Genomic DNA, 22,938 nt, shown 5'->3' on the forward strand with positions numbered 1-22,938 from the left:
AATAGAAATTATGTACACTATAAGCAGCAACTATGAACATATAGAACATCATTTTACACAGAAGATGGCCAGCTGTACAACACTGATTAATACGAAAAAATGCATAGAAAAATATTCCAGTGGTGGCAAATTGATCCTACAGTATTCTTGATACACAGACAGTAGTGCAAGTAATAACAAGTCATAACATTTTTTTTGGTAAAACCAGATATATAGTGATGATGAAGGGAGTTCGAGAGGCGGTCACACTGCATGTTAGTTCGTGACTTCCATACGAATGAGTCGCTATCGTCAGCCCCGGACAGCATTTTCCTCAATATGCGAAAAGTTTGCTGGAATGGTTGTCGCCTTGATGCGTTTGGTGAACTCTGACCCTGCGGATTGCATCGTGGTGAAAGATGGGGGGATCCAATACCAGAATATCAATCACGTCACTAAATGACCTCTCTGGCACAGAAATTCAAAAATTAAAGAGGCCAATTTAGCGTGGCGCTGGCGTCCTATTTTATATAATGAGCCTTCTTGACAAGGCTGAAGGTGTTTGTGGTCCAGGACAGGTCCACTGAGATGTTGGTTCCCAGGAACTTGAAGCTGGAGACACGGTCAACAACCATTGTGGATGGAGCCGCTTTTCCACCTCCTGGTCGGGCCGGGCGGGGCTAATAGCCCTCGGGCCAGTAGCCTGAGGCCGTAATAGCGCTATAGTGTTTCCACCTGTCGGGCCTGAAGCTGCACTCGCGTGTCACTAAAACCCGCCCTTTTACACGCTTCTCAGGAAACAACGTCCAACGTCCATCGTTTCAACACCAACAAAGCAGAAGCTATCAGAAAACTAATCAGAAATAAGTCACTGGAACATGCGCGATCACAAAACGAACACGATAACAGCGGCCTTTGTTTTGCATATGCTTTGTTAAATATTTAAATTCCAAAGCATCGATGTTTTAGTTTACTAAGTGATGATACATTGAGCATACTGAATTAATTTATCAGGCTTGAAAATTTGTCACAGAAATAAATGTATTTCTATTTTATTTATTTATTTTTTTAACGCTGAAGCTATATGAAAATAGCCTGCTTATTCAGTCGTAGACCGTTTCTGTTTATTTGTAGTCACATACATCACATTTAGAATGAATGATAATTTCTCTATTTTTATAAAAGCTTCCGAAAAAAAAAAATCATTATTATATTTTTTGGCGGATACTGGCCCTGGCACGCACGGCCAAAAAACCCTGGCCGTTGGCCCCAAGGAAGCCCCGACGAGGCACGATCAAGCAGTGGAAACGCGACTGGCCCTGGCACGCACTAGCACGCCCGCTTTTCGCCCGACAGTGGAAACGCGGCTAATGAGCTCCTTTGTCTTGCTGGTGTTAAGGAGCAGGTTGTTGTCAGCGCACCACGTGGCCAGGTGCTGTACCTCCTCCCTGTAGGCAGTCTCATCGTTGTCTCTGATGAGGCCAATCACCGTGGTGTCATCTTCAAACTTAATAATGGAGTTGGATCCATGCACAGGCCTGCGGTCGTGGGTGTAGGGGAGTAGAGGAATGGGCTCAGCCACCACCAGCCTGTGAATGCGCCAGTGTTGAGTGTGATGGTGGTGGAGCAGGTGTGGCCTGACCCCTGGGTGAAAGTCTGGTGGTCAAGCCATAATCCAGTTGCAAGGGAGGTCTTAATGCCCAGGTCTCAAGTTTAGTGAGGTCAACCCCGGAGGGAATGATGATGTTAAATGCTGAGCTGAAGTCAACAAACAACATCCATACATCACCTGTTGTTGTTATCTCCAGACAGTGCAGTGAAGCACTAGCAGAACTGTGCATACTGTATCCTCTGTGCTCCCCTATTGCTCTGACCAGGCAAGTGTCGTTATTAGGTGGGAGTGTGGGTGGGGAAGCGTTCTTGAGGTGCTTCCGGTTGGTGCGCTCAGCTGGTAGGTGTGGAGTAGTATGGAAGTGATCAGTCGATCCAGATGCGTCGGGGAGGAGGAGTGTTTGGCACTGGCACGGTGGTTGGACAAAGCATGTTTGCACAGTTGCTTGGGTGAGGACAGGTTGAAGATGTCTGTATGAAGACCCCTGCAAGCTACTCTGAACATGCCCATGCTTTTACATCAGGAGGAATGCCGTCAGGCCAACAGCTATGCTGTGCTTGTCGATCTGGCTCCAATGCAGTGTAGACATCATCTGTGGAGGTGAGTTTGAGGGGGTTGAGCTGGTTTTGCTGAGAGTGTGAGCATGCTGGGGGAGTCTGACCGTTTGTGTTACCGTGGGTTTCGCGTCTGTATCTCAACAGCTAAGCTCCTGAAAATCTCCTCCGCTGTGAATTTGGTTGGCTATCTGGGAAAGAAAACAGTATCGTCTTGAGTACCTATAGAGTAGTACTGCATCCTTCATATCTCCAAAAAGTCTTTAGTTTTATCATATTTATAAAATAAAAAATACAGCTTTTCGATTCTCTCCGGAAAAAGCCGAGCTCTGGAGGCGTGCCGTCACGAATGACGAGAACACACAAACGCACTTGCTACACTCCGTTGCTGCCCTGGAAAAACAAGCTGCATCCACTGTTTGTGTAACGCTGGGTTCTTTGGAAAGCTTAACATGGTGAAATTTCCATCACATCCAAAAACACACTTATTTGGAAACATTATCGAACAAATCATATACAGCGCTGCCGACGATTTCCCGATGAAGCGCGTTGATGGGCGCGGTCTCGCTCTCCTCTGGTTGACGTGTGCGCGGGCGCGCTTTTCAGAGAGAAATGCTCATATACGGAGTTCCACCATCGTCTACGTCGTTAGATCCACGATCGAAAAAAAACAGCCGAAACTTGTACCAACCCGGAAGGAAGATTTTCGGCACAGAAATTTTCCGTCATCGTCCAAATTATTTTTTAAAAACTTGTGGCCATGTTAAGCATGAGAATCCATCTCTTATAAACACTGTGAACACTCTGAATACATGAACCACCATTGTAGTCCCCTTTAAACTAAGTCACAATAATGTTTCATTTTTTTCGCTCGCCGCTAGAGGGCGCGTATTCAAAATAAACAAACCAGGTAGAGTAGTTTTGAAGTTAACAAAAAACACCGTCCAAGCCGTCGATGTGGAATCATGGGAGTTGTGGTCTTCATCCCCACAGCCGATGCAATCCAATGGACTCGGGCAGAAATCATCTTCATAGATGTGCTAATGATTTATTGATATAGTAGAATAAGGCAGGGTAAGGCTAAAAGCCGTCGAAATGAAACGAGGCCGCTGAACGAGCATGACACACGTCTCGAAAGCAGTGGAGCTTTTATTATGCCACAGTCGACCGATTCCGCTCCTTCCGGTCATGCGTATGTAGGAAAAAAAGCAGCGCTGTTTTATCATACTAGATACATTTGAATGTTCTGTTATAATGCTACTCTGTGCGGTCATCACCAGTCTATTAAAACGTTTAATATATTAAAGCATCTTTGCTGTTTCCGTGTCTTCTACAAAACAAAACCGGAAATCAAGGGGTTATGACGTCATTGGCAGGCGACACTATGGACACGGTCCGTGTCACTAGTTAAAATTGCTTATTTCTGTTTATTCTCATTTGAAAGATAATGAGATTGGTTTGATAAGTGAGAGACTCTAATTTTAGTCCTTGAAAAACCAAAAAAGTATGTGCTTGAAAAGTCCTTGCAAGTCTGGAATTTTCTTTTGCAGTTTTTGTAACGAAACCCTGATTTAAAAACGTCACTTGACTTTGCTCAGCAGATGATTGTGAGTGGGATAAACTGGCTTAACCTGAGCGCTATGGTTATTTTAATCAGTTTTACAAATGCCTGAAACATCGTCTGCTGACTGCGTTCCAAACATGAGGCATCTCAAATGACAACACGACAGTGTTATTGTGTTTCGTTCTGGAGCAAGTGGAAAAATAGAGCCAGAGATCTTCCATGGCTGCGACCAACTTTCATTTTTTATTATTGATAAAAATAATATTATTGATTTTATTCTCTTGAACACACAGGATAGAAAATGGTGCTATATTTGCATATGTTTTATGCAATTTACAAATTTTATGCAGAAGTTAAATTTGTATCGTTGGATGATGGAAAAACAACTAATGACAATCAAAATCATCAGAGAAATGCTATAATTAAATCAAAAAAAACATTACCTATTAACTACACTCCTCCAAAACTGATTCGGTCGAAAATGAATTTTAGGGTAGTATATTCAGTTGCCAAAAACTATATGATTTATTTATTTATTTTTCCTTAAATAATCCTTTCCTCGTATCTACACCCCGCTCTGCATGTCTCCTCTTTTACTTGTGTCCTTTCAACAATGCGAAATCTCCAGTGTCATACCAATAAAACTACAAGCACACATACAAACAAGGAACGCAGAAGCAGGAAGTGACTCGCAGAGGCTAATAAAATGAGGAAAAAGTTTTCTAAGTGTTGAAAAAAGCTCTGTTAGCATTGGCTACAGGAGAAAACAGCTCCACCATTGTTTTCCAGTATACATCTCATTCATTTAAACTCTGGATCAGACAAGCAACGGTGCTGATTCGCTCTTTAATATTGCTCCTCATGGTTCCGCATCGGTGAACTTCGCAGCGGGTTTGTCGTTTGTTCAGATGAAGCGGGTTCTATAAAGGAGCACCTTTCCCTGTACAAGTGACACGAGCTTCTCTTGTACCCCTCTCCACCTTCTCGGACAATGGAGAGCAGAAACAGAAACTCTCACTTACGAGTGAATTAAATGGAGCTTCTTTTGTGTGTTAGGCTGCCTGTGTGATTTGCCGTAATGGCCGTTCATGTCTTTTTAAGTCCACGCTTGAATCGCCCCTTATTATAGGAATGCCATGCTCTAGAGTTTTGTGGACCTAGACACACTTAATACCCACCAATGCTAAAAATGATTTTTCCCTTTCTTTGATGGCTTACTACACTCTCAGGAAAAAAGAAGTGCAAAAAGTTGTCACTGGGGCATTTTCAAAAGGTACTAAAATGTACCATTTAGACACTAGTGTGTTTGCTTTAGGCACTAATATGTACTTTTACGATACTAATATGCACTGTTTAAGGGATGCATCCCAATAGTTTCTTCAGTGATACTGAACTGATTCTTATGAATTGGGTTTTTTCTATGTTCTATGTTTTTCTCCATGTGTGTGTTTTGAGACATTTTCAGTTTGATTGCAAACCCCTCCCACATACAAACAATAACCTGTAATAAGTAGCTAAACTTCTCTAAAGTTCAAAGCAAATTACTATGGCTTTAATGTGCATGCGTATGCACAGGTGTGAGCAATCCAGGGCTTTGCTTGACGTTTTGTTGAAACGCTTACAAGTTGGTGGACCGATTTCAGTGTTGATGCAGTATAGTATGTCACAAGTAATTTACTGGAAGTTTTTAGAATGTGTGACAACGAAGATCTGAAAGCAATCTGTTGGTTATGGCTTTTGTAATGCATGTATTCAATTCTTCCTCTATATTGCACTACATTTCACTCTGTTTTGAATTTAATTACATTGGACTACATTATAGTTATTGTTTGTTTATTGCTAATTTTAACATATTTATTTTATTTTAAATTGTTGGATTGGTTTAATGAATGTGTTTTAAAAAACACTTGTGTGGACAAGATGCATTGAGGATCATGTTGTAAGTTGATATTGGTTATCCTTTTGCATCCGTTTGAATGCAGTTCGGGAGGGAGTGAAGATATTCACACCCCTTTTTGATGCACCTTCAAGGGAGATTGCATGAATTAGATATTTATGTTGTGTGTCATATAGACCTAATATATAAACCAAAATCCAGTCTGATGAAAGACTCCCGACAATCACAATTTATTTTCTTTTCCAAGGCAACACATGTGCTAACTGTTGAGCAAAGACCTCCAATACTCGAGTTTGTATGGTATAATTTATATTTTTTTGTATGAAGAAATGTTTTGATTTGAAATGTTTAGATGTTTGTTTATGCAGCTTGGCCGCTGTGTGAAGGAAGTTTGCTGTCTCTTCTGTTCAATCGTCACTCTCTGCAGTGAGTGATGTAAACAGCATGGGCATTGCTTTGCCAGCTATGCTATTGGTCACATCATTTCAGAGTTTAGACCAGCAGAGCTCGTGAAGCAGCGGTTTCACACTAGGGGCGACATTCCTTTTGTAGAGCTGCATAGATTTGTGTGTGTTCCCGTGGAGGCCTCAAAAGTGCAGTGCTTTTTAATAAACACAGTGTGTGTTTACATGCTAGAAGAAAAACATGGTCGGTCTGCATGTGGTTTGATACTACAGCAGTGTCTAAATATAAAGATGGGTCTCTGCTTCCCCTGCATTAACACAACCAATACGAATGGTCAAGAACCATTAGCAGAAGTGGACATCTAGAAAATAGATTCAGTTTCCTGTAGTTTTTGGTTCGTTTTGGAACTCTGGTTTAATTCAGAAACCATTATTCTGCTTGTTTTTACCTGAATTTTGAGGACCTGAATTGTACACATCCTGAATTGCTACATGTGACCGCAGAAACCACTCTGAAAAGTTTTTTTTTTTTTTTTGCATTGCAAATGATCCGTAAATGGACCAAGAATATTTTTTTTCTAAGACTTGATCCAAAAACCTAGTGAGCTGCCTAAGTAGGCCCGCAATTATTGTGAAGGGGGGCTTGGAAAACAGCCATAGTTTGTTGTTTCCACCCCGGCGTTTTTTTCCGGTCAAAACGCAGCAGGATCCCACATATTCTTCATGCATAAGTCAATCCTATATTACGTATCCTGTACAAGCTCAAAAGAAGAGAAAAATCCACCAAGTCACATGCATTGCTTTTATGATATTATTATATATATTTTTAAGGAATCACTATGAACTCTCGTCACATGGAAACGAAGAGCTGCTGCGATCCTTAAAATTCATTTTTTTGTGCAAAAAGACAGCATATATGGGATTTGCAGTGTGCTTTTCATTTTTTCCCTTTAATATTGGAAAATGAACCGAGATAAAAATATGGTGAAAATCTCCCAGTTTCCATGGTTGAAGTGACGTGTGTGATCATGTGTGAATTGTGATATTGTGTGACTTGTCCCTAACTTGAGCTTTAGGAGTGCCGTTATATTTTCAATCAGTGAGTTCATGCGAGCCGCTCCACCTCTGTTATATTGTTTATGTTGAAAAGACACCCAAAACCACCCACAGAATACGATTCATTTCTGCAGTGATGCAACACACTGTTCAAGTGACCACAGCAGACGCAGGAGACACCCCAGTGAGATGATACTTGTTTACGGCCTTGGTAAATTTGCTGTTTTGTGGGGTGAGTTTGGTTTGGGCTTGTTTTTCAGTTCCCAGAGCCCAAAGGCTCAATAATAACGCCCTGCTTTGTTGATCTGTCCCTTGTTGGTGCTTATTTTTCTGCTCACAGTGAATATTTTGCGGTTTGATGTTGGTGCTAATAAAGGCCCTCCCGCACACATTAAAATGAGCCACAACGAGAGAGCGGGGCGGTCTGTGAGAGGGCTGTGAGGTGGGTGGGCAGGATCCGGTGTCTGATCCTAATTGGGGGAAAATGTGTTGCACTGGGCTTGTTGGCTGCTCGCTGTGTGAAGCGCGGTGTTAAAAAAAAATCGTATGGCGAGCATGCTGTTTGTTGTTTTTATGTGTGTTCACGAGAAAGCAAAATGGGGTGCTTTTTTTTTTTTTGCACAGCATCCTTGAGTAATTGTTAGTATGGGCCGCTCGCCCTGTCTTTCCAATTGCTCATGTTTGTGTGTGTTTAGGGCTGATTTAAAAAGAGATGTGTACTCATCTGAAGCTTCAGTACAAGCACTTCTGCTGGGCGGCCTCCACACAGACAGTTTGCTGGATTTATTAGCCAGGCCTCATAGGCAGGGGCAACACGTGTTAACTGAGTGCTTATAGAGCAAAATGTCAAAATGCCAACAAAGTGAACATACGCCTTGTCAAAATTCCAAGATACAATTCAAGGGGCAACAAAATGCCTTTGCGCAATTAATAAACTCTAAATTAAGATTATGAATGTTGCAGTTAGGGGACTGCCCCTTTTATATATCCAAACTAAATGTCATTTTATTCGGTTGGTTAGTAGCATGAAAAAAAAAATGTTTGTGATGTTTTGAGGGACCGAATTTTTATTTAGGTGCCCTAGGAATCTTTTTGTTTTTTTTTTTGTTTTTTTTTGTTTTCAGTGTATTCAATTCGACATTAATTTATTAAAAATTTTCTGGACTTTTTTAATGGTTAAATTAAATTTTATTGATCAAAAGCACGTCTGATGAATTCAAATGATGAAACTTGTACAATTCGACATTAATTTATTAAAAAGGGAACTTAGTACAATTTCGACATTACTTTTTATATTAAAAGTTTAACCAAATTACATGTGTTAGGGTACGAGGTCCTTACGCGGGTCCAAAAATTTTCTACCCCGAACCCGAAGAGACCGCCGTAAATGTGCTTCAATGAATCCGACCCAGACCCGTTATTATATTTTTGAAAGTTGGACCCCCGGGGTTCCCGTGCAAAACTGAGAAAAGGTCAAAAATAAACTAACCGACTGCAGCAACCGACGCGGACCATCAATTATTTGAAAAAAAAGCTGGACCCAAACCTGGCCGGGAAGACACAGACCCAATCAGCACATATTCCACAGCAAATTGCTATTAACAAGGTCTATAAACAAGTTGTGAGAAAATTAAACTTTTTGTCTTACCTAATGTAAGAAGCTTTCTCTCCGTTTGTACCTGAATGGTGATGCACACAATCCTCCTGCCCAAGGAAAGTTCCATCCATGTTTATCCTCTCTTCGCCAATTGAAATGTGTAATCCACTCATGGCATTTAAACTATAGCCACCGACCATACGGATCCCGGGGCTCGGCGTCCTCCATGTAGACCTCTAGTTTAGGGCCCTATGAAAGTTCTATTTTTATTTTTATTTAGTTTTACTGTTTAAGCATGTCTAATTGTTGAGTTGCATAAAAACCACTTTTATTTATTATCATTAATACCTCAGGATTTTTTTTTCTGTAACATCGTGGTCATTCAAATGAAAGGCACACACGGTAATTTCTCTTTTATAATGAAAATGAAAAACTTTTATTTTTTGGGGGCAACAAAGGGGATTTAAAAGAACCCAAAAAAAACGTTGTTTAAGTAATTTTAGTTAGTAGTTAGTAAATAGTATTAATATATTAAATAAATTATACTGAACAATAGTAAAGTATTTCTGGCACCAAGTCTTCAAGGTTTTTTAAACCAAACATGTTAATGTGACGGCTATTGCCGCGTGAATACCTTTAATTTCTGCGGTATGGATATGATGGCTAGCTGTTATTTTTACTCAAAAAAATGGTTAAACTGATCATGAAGTATCTCAGCAGCAAGTTCTAGGCATTCAGTATTCATTTAGTGATTTTTATTTAGGATTTAGTGTGAGACGCAGACGCTGAAAATCACTGCCCCCGGAGCGTCACGAGCGGTTCAGTATGTGTTGGTTAGTAAAACAAATCATGCATCTGCACCATTTTCAAAATAGAGACGCACCGGAAACATGCAGGATTCTATTTAAATAGTAATTTTGTGGCTTAATATTTAACAGGCGATCATTATTTTGAAAGTTTGACCCTGGTCCGTGCAACTGAGAAATGTCAAATTAACTACCTGACCGAAAACCCCCGCGGACCGGTCAATTATTTGAAAAAAAGCTGTGACCCAAACCTGGCCGGGAGACCATACCTGACCGGACCCAAATCAGCACATATTCCACAGCAAATTGCTATTAACAGGTCGATAAACACGTTGAGAAAAGTAAACTTTTGTCTTACATAATGTAGAAGCCTTCTTCCGTTGTACCTGACTGTGATGCAACACAAATTTCCCCCCTCCTCACCAAGAACGTTCCATCCATGTTATTCCTCTCTTGCCAGTTGAAATGTGTAATCCAACTCCTTGGCCATTTAAAAATATAGCCCCGAACCCGTACGTATCCCGTGGCTCGAAGTCCTCCATGTAACCTCTAGTTTAGGGCCCTATGAAAGTTCTAGTGTTTTATTTTAGGTCTTTCTGTTAACCAAATTCTGGGTTTGTTTTAAGCATTGCTATTGTTTTGAATGCATAAAAACCCCTTTTATATTTATTATTCATAATAACCGCATGATTTTTTTTTTTCTGTAAAACATTCTGTGTTCTCTGCAAATGAAGGTCAACACGTACGTTACTTTATCGTTTAATCATGAATTAAACTTGTTTATTTTTTGGGCAAACAAAAGGGGATTTACTATTAATTAAACATGAAAGATCTTGTTTAATTATTCCTTAAAAAATAAAGTTGTGAGGTAATTTTATAAGTGTGTAGTAAATAGTATTAATACTGATTACATAAATTCTACCTGAACATAGTAAAGTATTTCTGGCACAAAGTCTTCAAGTTAAACCAAACTTTTTATTTTGACGTGATTGCCGCTGTAATTACCTTTAAATGTTCTCGTGTATATGAATGATGCTATCTGTTATTTTTTACTCAAATAAAATGGTAACTGCCTCATGAGTACCTCTCAGAGCATTTCTAGGCATGTTCATGTATTTCATTTAGTGATTTTATTTAGTCATTTAGTGAGACGCCAGACGCTGAAATCACTGCGAGCGGCACGCGCGGTTCAGTATGTGTGTAGTAAACAAATCCATGCATCTGCACCATTTATCAAAATAGAGACGCACAGAACATGCAGGATTCATATTTAAATAGTAATTTTGTGGCTTAATATTTACAGATACAAGTCCATTAGTCCAAACGTTGAAAAATTACGTGACATTCCATGTTATACAGTAAATTCCGTTTTTATGACTGGATTTTGTGATTCCGCCCACGTTTTCTGCTCATCACGGAAATCATAGGCCCTAATTATTACTGCTGTCCTTGAGGTAATTCAAATGTTCACCCATCATTCATCAATCTCATATATGGCTTATCATTGCAGTATTAGTAAGTAGTAGTACCGTAACGGTTGAATCACTGATGGCAGTCTATGGGACAGTCTCAAGCCTCCCTGTTTTCATCCAAAATATCTAAATTGTGTTCCGAAGATGAACAAAGCTTTTACGGTTTGGAATGACATGGGGGTAAGAGATTAATGACCAAATTTTCCCAGTTTGGGGTGGAGTAACCCTTTATGTGGCATCATTGCCATTACTGGCACTTTTTAACCCTATATAAAACTAGAAGTTAGTACACATCATTCAAAACTTTAAAGGGTCCTTCTTTTATTTGTGTACACTCACAATATCAACAAAACATTGTGCTTTTGTAAAATAAAATAAAAAAACAAAAAAAAACAAACCAGGACGCGCTTTCTGCCATCTCTGAAAAAAATGAGGAGAAACTGTGCAGAGGATACTTGCCTCGCATACATGAGAAATATATCCACAGAAAGCTTGAAGCCAACTTTGACCCAGGCTTGTCTGACAGTGTTTGTGCCTATGAATCAGCTCATTTTCACATTTTAATGTAGAAGCAGGTCAAAACTTATTCTAGATTATCTGGATGTGGTTATTCTGAATCCAGCCAGCTGATGAATGAGTGAATAAGTGACCTTGTAAGTGATTGGATAACCAAGTCCAGATGCTCTTTAGTTGCAAATTCTACCTGTTTACAAATAAATGGATTGCATGCATAACAGTTTACAAAATACTCATACAGTACGTGACACATGGTGGTCTGGGGATCTGTCTTAAAATAATTACACAGGATCAGTGAGAACTGGAACTGGGCATATGGTTATGAAGGGGAAAAAACATTAATAAAGCAAATGCTTATGAATCAGTGGTTGTCTGGAAATAGTTGTTGTTAGAGATAGAAGTAATGTCACAGTTAAGATGTTTGGAAAGAACACAGCTCAACATTCAGCAGAGCACTACAGTTAGAGTTTTAAATCCTTTAAAGACTAGAGTCCCTGCTTGTAGGATCAGTTGTTGACCCCTCTTTTGGAACCAGATCAGTGATGCTGTGAAGTTTAGTATAAAGGTGGACACGGGCTTATAGTTCTGATGTCAGCGCAGCACGGCCTCGCTCTCTAAAACAGCTCTTTTTACTCAAGAGCACACAGCAAAACATTTCAGACACTCTCCTCTCTGTTGTGGTTTGAAGGTGGTGAGGTGAGTGTAGAATGGGCCACAAGAAACCGCATGATAAAGACCCGCTTTAAACCAGAGAGCATTTAGAGCCACATATAGGCTCTCTTTTAAACACAGTGAACTGCCTACATAGGCAAGATTTAAAGCATGTTCCTAAATAGAAGGCTCTTCCAAAGGCAGGAAGTTGGCAATACACTGATTATTAGCGATATAGTTTGTACGAATATGTGTATATGTGTGACGATATAAAATAAGAGAAAACTTTGTATATGATGGTGATGTATTACTCATAAAGACAGTAAGCCAATTTCACTTTCCACCTCCCCTTTTTCATTTCATGCCAGCTGGTAGGCGTTGCTTTCAAACGTCTCCAGTGTTTTTAATGTGAGCGCGCTCTGTATATTATCAAACGTTTTTTCTATTTACAACATGCAAACCAGTGTCAACAATGTTGGTTTATGTGTGTGTGGTGAATCCATTTCATTATAACCAACAAAGTGTAACCACTGAGTGATTGCACAGTAAAGACAGCTTCATTGATAACAGGTGTTTTTTGGCAAGTGAAAAAGCACTGTCCCATTGACCCGCTTTTGTAACCCTTTTTTCTGAGAGTGTTATGCTGCAGACTGCAATATTTTTGAATTGACAACCACACCTTAAATGCAGGTTTGAATCCGAAAATACGTGATTTGAAAGTGATGAGCATGCATGCCAATGGATGGGATTAAAAAGAAAAAACAAATGGATTCTGTATGTGAGAATAGATCTGTGCATAAGTGGGAGTGTAAATGCAAACAAATAAACCTGCCACAGATTTAATGTGATTGTTTTCTTCTTCTTTAAGAATTCGCTTCATTGTTGCAATAACCACTTTTTTCTCAGAGCAAATGCAAATATATCACGCAAGCCCTACCACAGTCTTTTGGTCATAGTAAAAAAGTATGTCAGTTTGGGAGCAATGTTTATTACAAGTATACTTAAATTCTATTCAGTAAAAAAAACGTGTTGATGAAAACAGTCTAGTTAAATTAAATTTTTTTCTATCTTTTTTGTTTGTGCTATGTATTTTATATTTTTTCGTATTGAAAACAATTATATGTCAAACCAGTGCATTTGAGAGCATTATGTGTGGTGTTATAATCAGTCCCTTATGTTGGGTAACCTTAGTAACCTAATACGCATGTAAGTTAAGGATGCTTATGTAGACTGTAAAAGGAACACTCCCACTAAGTTTCAGAACAGAGCTAATAAATTGAGGTAGAAATGTCCTTTTTAATAATTCATAAAACAGATGTGTCTCTCAGAATCATATAAAGTTAAACTTAAACCCATTACAAAACTCAATCATCTTAACCCATACTCGAAATTGGTGCGTATAGTGATTTGAAATGTCGTTAAAAAATATGGCTGTAAAAAATCGCTTCAAATCTGAGTGTTTTCATAGTTTACAGAGCTCAGTTATTTGCAGAAGTCACAACCAATTATATACAGTTCACAATCACCGTAGTGACCAACTAGGCTTCAAGTGCTAATGCAGTGGCACAATCATGTATATGTTCATGAGGTTAAGATCACAATGTTCCATTACTTGGATACCTGTAATATCTGGTCAGCCATGCCAGGTTCTGATTAGAGACACAGCAATGAAGGATATAGAGATTTACTTCTGTATTTGAGTTGAGTTGTGTGTTTTTGCGGCTTATTTCTTCTTCCATTACTGCTGTACTAACTGGACATTTTTTCATTTACATTCACAGACTGGCCCTCAGTAGTGGCTGGCATCTGTGTTTTGTGTGTCCTCCCACATTCACCCGTCTCACTTCTGGTGTGTGTGTGTGTGTCTCAATTCGCATAACATCATGTACGGTTTCGATGTTCTCATTGACTCTAAACCTCCAACCGTTGGCTCTTGGAAGTGAACCTCCTCTCCTTCATGTGGCACTGGTGAGGTGATGCAGCACACATTCTGTCCATTGATTTTTTTTGCGGCGTTTTTTTTGATTTTTGCTGGACTGTAAAATAACGACTTTTTAGCCCAGGTTTTGGGTGTTTGTGTTATGCCTGTCCCTTAATACTGAAAAATGTGTATTTGAATCACTGCGTTTGCATACTTTAAGTTCCATGGAGTTTTACATCAGAGTTTTGGGCAAATACAGAGTAGAAATGCAATCAAATGTGCAATTTCACAAAATATATAATCACTAATGGCAGAATGCAAGTAGTTGATATGGAGTTTTACATCAGGCCTGAAAATTGCTACATAAACAACCATGAACTCAAGCTTTGATGCACTGCATCAAGATCTTGCAAGCGCTTTAAGAGAGGCAACCAGTGATTTGAGTGTGTTACCAGACTGGTTTAGGCAGGAATTACATACAAAAGATCTACTATCAGATATCAAATTATCTACTTTATCAGATATTTGCAAATTAAACAGATATGGGTTTTTACCTCAGGCCTGTTATTCACAAAACATTTCATCTCACCACTTAGAGTTCTCCTTAATAGCAGTAAATGTTTTTAAGCTAGAGTTTTCTCTTAAAACCTTTTCACAAAGCTGCTGAGACAAACTTTTACTAAGGAATAGAGAGAAGAATTAAAGGGATAGTTCACCCAAAAATAAAAAAATTCTGTCATTAATTAACTCCCCTTCATGTTGTTCCAAACCCGTAGACCTTCGTTCATCTTCAGACACAATCCAAATTAAGAATTTTTTTTATGAATTCTGAGAGCTCTCTGACCCTCCGTAGAAAGCAGTGGTAATTACATCAAGGTCCAGAAACGTAGCAAGGAGACATCAGTGGTTCAACCGTAACAACAATCAACCGTAATTTTCCGAAGCTACGAGAATACTTTTTGTACACAAAGGAAACAAAAACAACGACTTTATTCAACAATTTGTCTCCTCCGTGTCACCCTAGTGCCCTATTTTTGAAGGGTATCACATACGTGAAAACAACATATGGAGACTGTTCTGTTCAACGTGGAGATGCTGTATGTGAGAGTCAACCCCTGATCAGTCACATGGATTATTTTTACAGATTTCCTTACTACGTTTCTGGACCTTAATCATAGCAATTACATTGCTGTCTATGGGAGGGTCAAAAAACTCTCAGAATTCATCAAAAAATATCTTAATTTGTGTTCCAAAGATGAATGAAGGTCTTACGGGTTTAGAACGACATGAGGGTAAGTAATTAATGACATAATTTTCATTTTTGGGTGAACTATCCCTTTAAAATGATGTCAGCATGCTAACTAACTATGCACACAGTGATTGGCTGATAGGGGAGGGGTCTCTGTCAGAGATTTATTCATAGAAATATTGTAGAGAGTGATATTATGTTGACATTCAAATAAAGATTTAAAAATATACATTTTGCCACATTCAAAAAAAAAAAAAGATTTTAAAATTCAGGCTAAGTGTCACTAATTAAACAAGTATATGTTTAGCTAATTGTGAGCCTCCTACATGTCTGCTTCTCATAAACAATCAGTGGATAAGCACATAAACAGCCTTTAATTAACAGAATAGAATCATCATGGATGATAGTAAGACATTCAAATGTAAAACTGGACTCTGTTACTCTGAATCTGTAACATCTTGCCCAACTGGTTAATGAAAGCAAGGATACAATCAAAAGAAAATTTGTAATTAGGATATCCTCCAAAACCAAGAAAGTCCTCTTCACTGCTCCTAACGTTTCACAGATTTAGGAGCTAGTTCTAGCGCTAAAACGCTTTGTGAAGTAGAGTAAAAATATAGGAGTCCTAAACTTAGGATGGACGCCCATAATTTTTAAGATTTCCATGAGCTACTTTTAAGCCTTAAGATGTTTTGGACAAACCTCATGGACAAGGCAATCATCTTAAGAAACAAAAGAACATGAAGAAGAAGAAGAGGAACGCTCAGTATGGCATACATCAACTAAAAGCATTTGACAGCATTTGAACATACCGAACAGACACAGTCATCATGGGCTTCTTGGAAGGTGAAGCATTGGAAAACAACCTGCGTTTCCATGCCAAATAGTTGCATAAAGGCTGGTAAAAGCCCATTAAGTGAAGAGTTTTTCCAGGCAGCTCTGTCTCACAACTGACAAACTACTAATGAACATCCTAAATAGTGGGAGCCCATGTTATATAAGATGAAGAACAGCATCCAACTTGTCAAGTTGCTCAGCATCAAAATCAGAAGCTGCAAAAGTGATGAACTGGAGCTCTTGTTAGCCAATGACCCAACAAGAAGTTCAACAAGATGATAAAAGAATTAAAAAACACATACCCTCTATTCTAGCTCAGATATAACGTTCAGAAATAAAAATAAATGCTTTCTATTAAAAAAACTATTTACTCCCCAAATGTTTTTTAATACAAGACAAACAATAGTCTCAAAAATGGACAATTCACACTTCTTATGAGTAATTTCTCCAATTAGAGGGAAGTTCTTAATGAGTACTTGAGTCAACCTCAAGCCTGCCATTAAGTGTACTTGTCAACATGCTCATAAACATTTGTGTGGTACTTCTAAAAACAGCACAGACTGCACTGGTTTGGGTTCAAGAATGGAGAAGTTGAAATATCTTCACATTTGTGTTCACTATCAAGTGGAAGTGTCATTTAGTGCTTTTGGCAGAGGTGTATCATCTAGTTGTGTAGATCCTTTGACCCCATTGATTTCCATTGTGTGGACAAAACATTTTTCAGAGAATCAGAGTTTTAATTTGTGGGTGAACTAGCCTTTTCACAAGAGATGCATTTTTGTAGGCACTGTATAGGATTTAGGTTGTATTGTAATGAAAACTTCAAGGTGCTCTTGTATTATTTGAATGACTTGAAATGTAGTGCATTAGTGAAGTTGTTATGATGGCTTGACAGTATAAATCACCTTTAATTAGGTGGAAATGAGGACATAGGTGGACATTCTGCCCATTTTGTGTTTCATGGAAGAAAGAAAATAATCATGTTACAGTGCACACTGTATTGTGTTTCTTTTAAAGGCTTATAATTCTGAAGAGCCCACAAGGTTAATATAACAGTGCACTAATGCTTTTTTGTCTTTTTGTATTTCTAGCGATGCTCCTCTGGATTTAAAGATAAAGGCCAGCATGATCTCCGATATGTTTTCTCTTGTGGGTAAGTTTCCTTTTCCCGCAGGCTCAGAGTCTCAGTCGTAACCCTGACCAGTCCTTAACCACTTTCACCTCAGTCTCATGTTTGTGAATGTGAATGAACGGTCATATTTTCAAACCACAGGACGCCATAACTGCAGGTTACTGTGTGCCGTGGCTTTTGTCATGTGGGTCACATTTGTTTGGTCTGCAGTAATGACCGGTTAAGAAAAGAAGGAGATGTTGTGCTTTCCTGCCATACATGAGGGTTTGTGGAAAACGCAGACGAAATCACAAAATTTGGCAAAATTTGGATGAATAAATACAAAGTGGGGCTGTACACTTAACGCAATGACAGTATGGACTAGTAGCTGTGAATATTCAAGTGCAAGAAGACTACTGTTGAAATATAAGGTCTGCATGTTCTGCTTGATACTGAGGATCACTGTATAAACTCATGAACTCCAGAGCTGCTCTCGAGTCACTTCACCAGCATTTTTCACCATTTCTTTTGAGAAAATGAACATCAAATACACAGAAACTCAAAGCTCTGCACAACAACCAGCCAAAAGCTTGGTTAATTAATAAAGCTCATGGAATGGGGCAAACATCTCAAGCATTCATTATGAAATTATGACATAAATATGTTACTGTTGTAATAATGACAATAATAATACTTTTTTATCCCATGTGTTTTAATTTAAACCATAGACCTCTTTTGTGCAGCACTATGCCAAAAATGAAAAGAATTGTTCAAATTTCATTTGATTACATTTTAAAAGCTTAATTAAATCGTTAAAGTTTTATGCATTCATGATTACCACCATTTAAAAAAATAATTGTATTACGTCAGAAAACACAGAATCTAAAAAAATTAAAACGGAAAGAAAAGGGAGAAAAATAAAATCATAATTATCATAACGATATAAAAATATCAAAAATACGATATTAATGGGATATTTAAAAAGAAAAAAAGACAAATGAAAATATAACATTATAAAGTTAAACAATGCAATTTGAGAGTTCAAAATTAAGAGCTTCAACACATGTTTCTTAACTAAGACAACTTAAGTCAGGAAAAAAGTACTTGTACCTGAACTTTAAAGGGGACTCAACCCTCTTTTTATTTATGATCTACTGTCTGAATCTAAATCACATTCACACTGGTGTTTTAGGAAGCCAAAACCAATTAGAATAGAATAATACTAATAAGACAACAATGACAGTAATAGCCATATATTGTAAAACACTGTAAAATAAATGAAATTAATATTTTAATAGGGCATATTTACACTACAGAAGGGAAATGTCAATACTTCTTTTTTCTAATTTCTACCCTTGGAAGAGATATTTAGAATTTGGACTCATTTAAACGCTAGCTGTAGCGGTTCATACCTGCACTTTAAGCTTTTCTTTTGAAGAAAACTCCAGCTTCAGTGAAAAACAGGTTTACAAAAAACATCTCACTACAAATCTAGTGAAACGCTGTAATCATCTGCAGAGAAAATAAAGCACGACTGGTGTCTGCTGCGTTCACAAACCAGAACGTGAACTCACAGCGTACTCGTGAAATACGGAATTAAACGAGTTGACTGCATTCATTGAGTTGTGAACCGAGCCGTTCTGAGGCGCGGTAAACACTGGATCACGAGCTGATCGTCTGAACGAACGTGTGCGCTTCGCTTCTTTGAAACAGGACTGATGAAGAAATTAAACATATTGTGCTTTCGGTTTTTTATTGTGCCAAAGCATAATGGCCCAAAACAAATGGTAATTTTGAAAACTACACTTTTTGCCCAGTAGACCTGCCGTCTCAAAACGACAAATAAAATATCGTTACATCTCTAGTGTTTCATAGGGTTCATAAGATCCATCTTGCTCACAAAGCACTAGTAGGGTGTTGTTGTTGCCTGCTGGTGGTTAAGCATCACATTCTTCCAGCCCTGCAGACCTGCAAGACTGTGTGATGATCAAATGTGATTGTGTCTGAAAAGCAATGAACTGCCCTGCATCAGAAGCACAGTGTGAAAGCGTTACCCGCAGGCACTGTTCATTAACATAAGATGACTTACACGGAGGAACTGTCGCACAGAACATTAGACGCTTGCATTGAGTCATTGAACTGTCACAGTTTGGCTGGAGAACACCTCTGCAGCGCTCATGAAAATAATGATTGCTCAAGGCAGAGTTTTTGTTTATGCTTTACACAAAAGGCTGTCCCACTCCAAAAGCTCGAGCACGCTCAGTATAATGATTGATCTCCGTACAAATGACGGCTGTTGATCGCTTGCAGTATTTTATCTTGTTCGTTTTTTGGCCATGGCAGTGTGTCTGTGTAATCCGCAATTTCGATGATTTACCGTTGACATCATTTTTGGGTGTCTTGCCACAGTAGCCCACCCACTGAGACAAAATCCAGACTATTTCCTTCATTCTTTGTAAAAGCTGAGGATTTCGAGTCCTGGCGACAGATCTTTGTGCTATGAATGTTCAACATTTGTGTGTTGAATTTGTTCATTTAAATGTTGTTGTTTTTTGTGTATGGTGTTTTTTAATGGCTTTACTATGGATTTTAATGTAGTAATAAATTAAGTAATTAATTATTTAGGCTGGCTTTTATGCAAGGCACGCTCAATGTGACAAATTGTGATTTTTTTTTTTTTGAGTGACAGCTTAGACCACATATAGTACAGACCAAAAGTTTGGAAACATTACTATTTTTAATGTTTTTTGAAAAGAAGTCTCTTCCGCTCATCAAGCCTGCATTTATTTTGATCAAAAATACAGAAAAAAAGAAAAAAAAGAAAAAACATAATATGTGAATATTATTACAAACTTAAAATAATAGTTTTCTATTTGAATATACTTTAAAAAAATAATTTTATTCCTGTGATGCAACAGCTGAATTTTCAGCATCATTACTCCATGCCTTCAGTGTCACATGTAAACATCCAGTCTATCACATGATCATTTTAGAATCATTCTAATATTCTGATTTATTATGAGTGGTTGGAAACAGTTCTGCTGTCTAATATATTTGATCAATAAAAGGTTAAAAAGAACTGCATTTATTAAAAAATAAATAAAAAAAATTCTAATAATATATTTCTTTACTATCACTTTTTAATCAATTTAACACATCCTTGCTGAATAAAAAGTCATTGATTTTATTTAAAAAAAGATAACTGAAAAAAAAATTACTGACCCCAAATTACTGACCAGTAGTGTATATTGTTATTACAAAATATTTATATTTTAAAAACATAGCTTCTTTTTTTGTGTGTTTTTAACTTTTTAGTCATCAAGTATCCTAAAAAAGTATCACATGTTCTGAAAAAAATATTAAGCAGCAGAACTGTTTTCCAACACTTTTTGATAAATGAATCATCATATTTAGAATGATTTATAAAGGATCATGTGATAATGATTCCTAAAAAATTCAGCTTTGCATCACAGAAATAAACCTGATAATTTAAAGTATAATAAATTTTTAAATTGTAATAATATATTCACAATATACATTTTTTTTTTTCTGTATTTTTGATCAAATAAATGCAGGCTTGATGAGGCAGAAAGAAACTTCTTTCAACAACAACATTAAAAAAAGTAATGTTTCCAAACTTTTGGTCTGTACTGTTTATATTTGTTGTGCTGCGTAATTAATGAAAAGTGTGGGAAAAAACCATAATACAGGTTCCCTTTATATTCTGAATTCTTAGACTAAAAACTGAAAATTTAAACGAGCAGCATTTAATTTGAAATAGAACATCTTTTGTAACATTATAAATGTTTTTATTGCCATTTTTATTCAATTTAATGCATCCTTGCTGAAGAGATGTATTAAAAAACAAACACATTTTTGAACAGTAATATATAACGTATTATTACTGAAATTCTAACATCAAACGGAGCATTTGATTTGATATCAACTGATCAGTTTTGGTCTGCTGTTATTTACACACACACTCTGAATGGATGAAACTAAGCTAATTCTGAATAGATTGTATTAATCCCTCATCAAAGAACCACTCTGTTGTCTGAACAAGCAACCAACCTGTGTCTTGTGCTTAGGTTTTGTGTGTCAGGGGTATCCGTTATTACGACAGCCGCGTCCCGACAGAGCTGGGGATTGACTCAAAGAATGAAGACATCCAACGCAGAAACTTCAGGTAAAAATTTACCCACACTTTTGGAACTCATTTAAATAGTTTTCCTTGTGTAGATACACAGGATAAAACACTGAGTCGTTTAGGACACTCATGATGATCATTAGACAACCGTTTTCAGTGTTTTTTAATGAGAATAATGAGAAGAAAACCCTTCGTATTTCATCATGCAGGTGTGTCAGCGGTATAACTTAATTAGGACAGGATGTGCTAATGTAATTAGAATATTCTCCATCACTGTGTGCTTTCTAGTCTATGATTATTACTTTCTAAAGATGTTGAAAAAGGGGCCCACCCAAAAACAGACTTAATCGATTATGGAGAACAGTTTTTTTCTCTTGAAAACCCAGATGAATGTGTTTTGGACCTTTTTGATAAAAACTTACTTACATTTATGAAGTGATTTGGTAAAATATTTTATCAGAAAGCTGGAACTTTTACCACATTAATTGGATAAATATATATTTATTCATTCTGTCCCCCCCCTTTATGTATCTTACTAATATTGGATTGAGTTTTATAATATGATGATTATAGGGGCTGAAAAAGTTTTATTAATTTCTGTAATTATATGAGTAATGCAGTGTCCAATAATGACTCAGAAGGAAAATATAATTGGAGTCACTTTCAGAATGATTTTTTTTTCCAGCTAATGAACGATAAAAACATTGTCAACCAATCAGAATCCATCCAAAGTGGTGAAAACTGTAGACACTAGTTATTGTTAGTTATATTTATAGTTAACTTTCTTGGTTTGAAAGGGACTTAGTTGACAAAATGCCAGATTTAAAAACAAACAAACAAAAAAAAGATTATTTTTATGATTTTTATTCAGTTTTTGAACATAACTTTTATAGTGGATATAATATATATATATATATTCCAGTTGATGACTGTTTCATCTTCGTGTTGAAATAACAATAGCACATCAAACCAATCATCACGTTTGGTCCATGGAGGTCACTCATACTCTTTCTCTACTTTTATATTCTGGTGCACTGATGATGTGTTTTAAAGACATACGTGAGCCAAAGAACTCAAATCTTTAGATCTTGAGGTACAAGTGCAAAATGATTGAATGTGTTGAGAAGAACTACTTCCTAAAATAATAAACAAAACATACGCTGAACTGGTCAAAGGTAAAGGAAGTTAAAAAAGACAGACTCTTCACCAGGACAGCCATCTAAACCACAGAAAATTAGTGTTCATTTGGATACCTTCAGGCCTCAGTGTCTGTTAAACATGATCCATCCACTCTTTCAGAGATCATCATCCAACAAGATTTCTTGAGTGATGCTTCTAGCTGATCTTTGAAGCACTTTTTTGATTATCAGATCTCTTGGTTTCATTTGTCCTGTGATGATCAAGCAAGATTGAGACTCAGAGCAACCAGGTGTACTGGTGTACAACCAACCAACCGAGGCACATGAGTGTCACGCTGGTCACTAGATCATGTTATCGGTTCCAAATGCTTATAAAGTGCACTAGTAATTTTTGGGCCCACAGTCGGTTTCTCAAGAGGGTGGGAC

The 22,938-nt window shown here is 37.6% G+C and overlaps 1 pseudogene; it reads left to right on the top strand.

The window, feature by feature from the left end:
* Window positions 1-22,938, top strand: part of LOC122140135 — a 95,547-nt pseudogene that overhangs the window by 20,139 nt on the left and 52,470 nt on the right.

Source organism: Cyprinus carpio, chromosome B17, assembly GCF_018340385.1.
Source record: "Cyprinus carpio isolate SPL01 chromosome B17, ASM1834038v1, whole genome shotgun sequence".
Classification (NCBI taxonomy): Eukaryota; Metazoa; Chordata; class Actinopteri; order Cypriniformes; family Cyprinidae; genus Cyprinus; species Cyprinus carpio.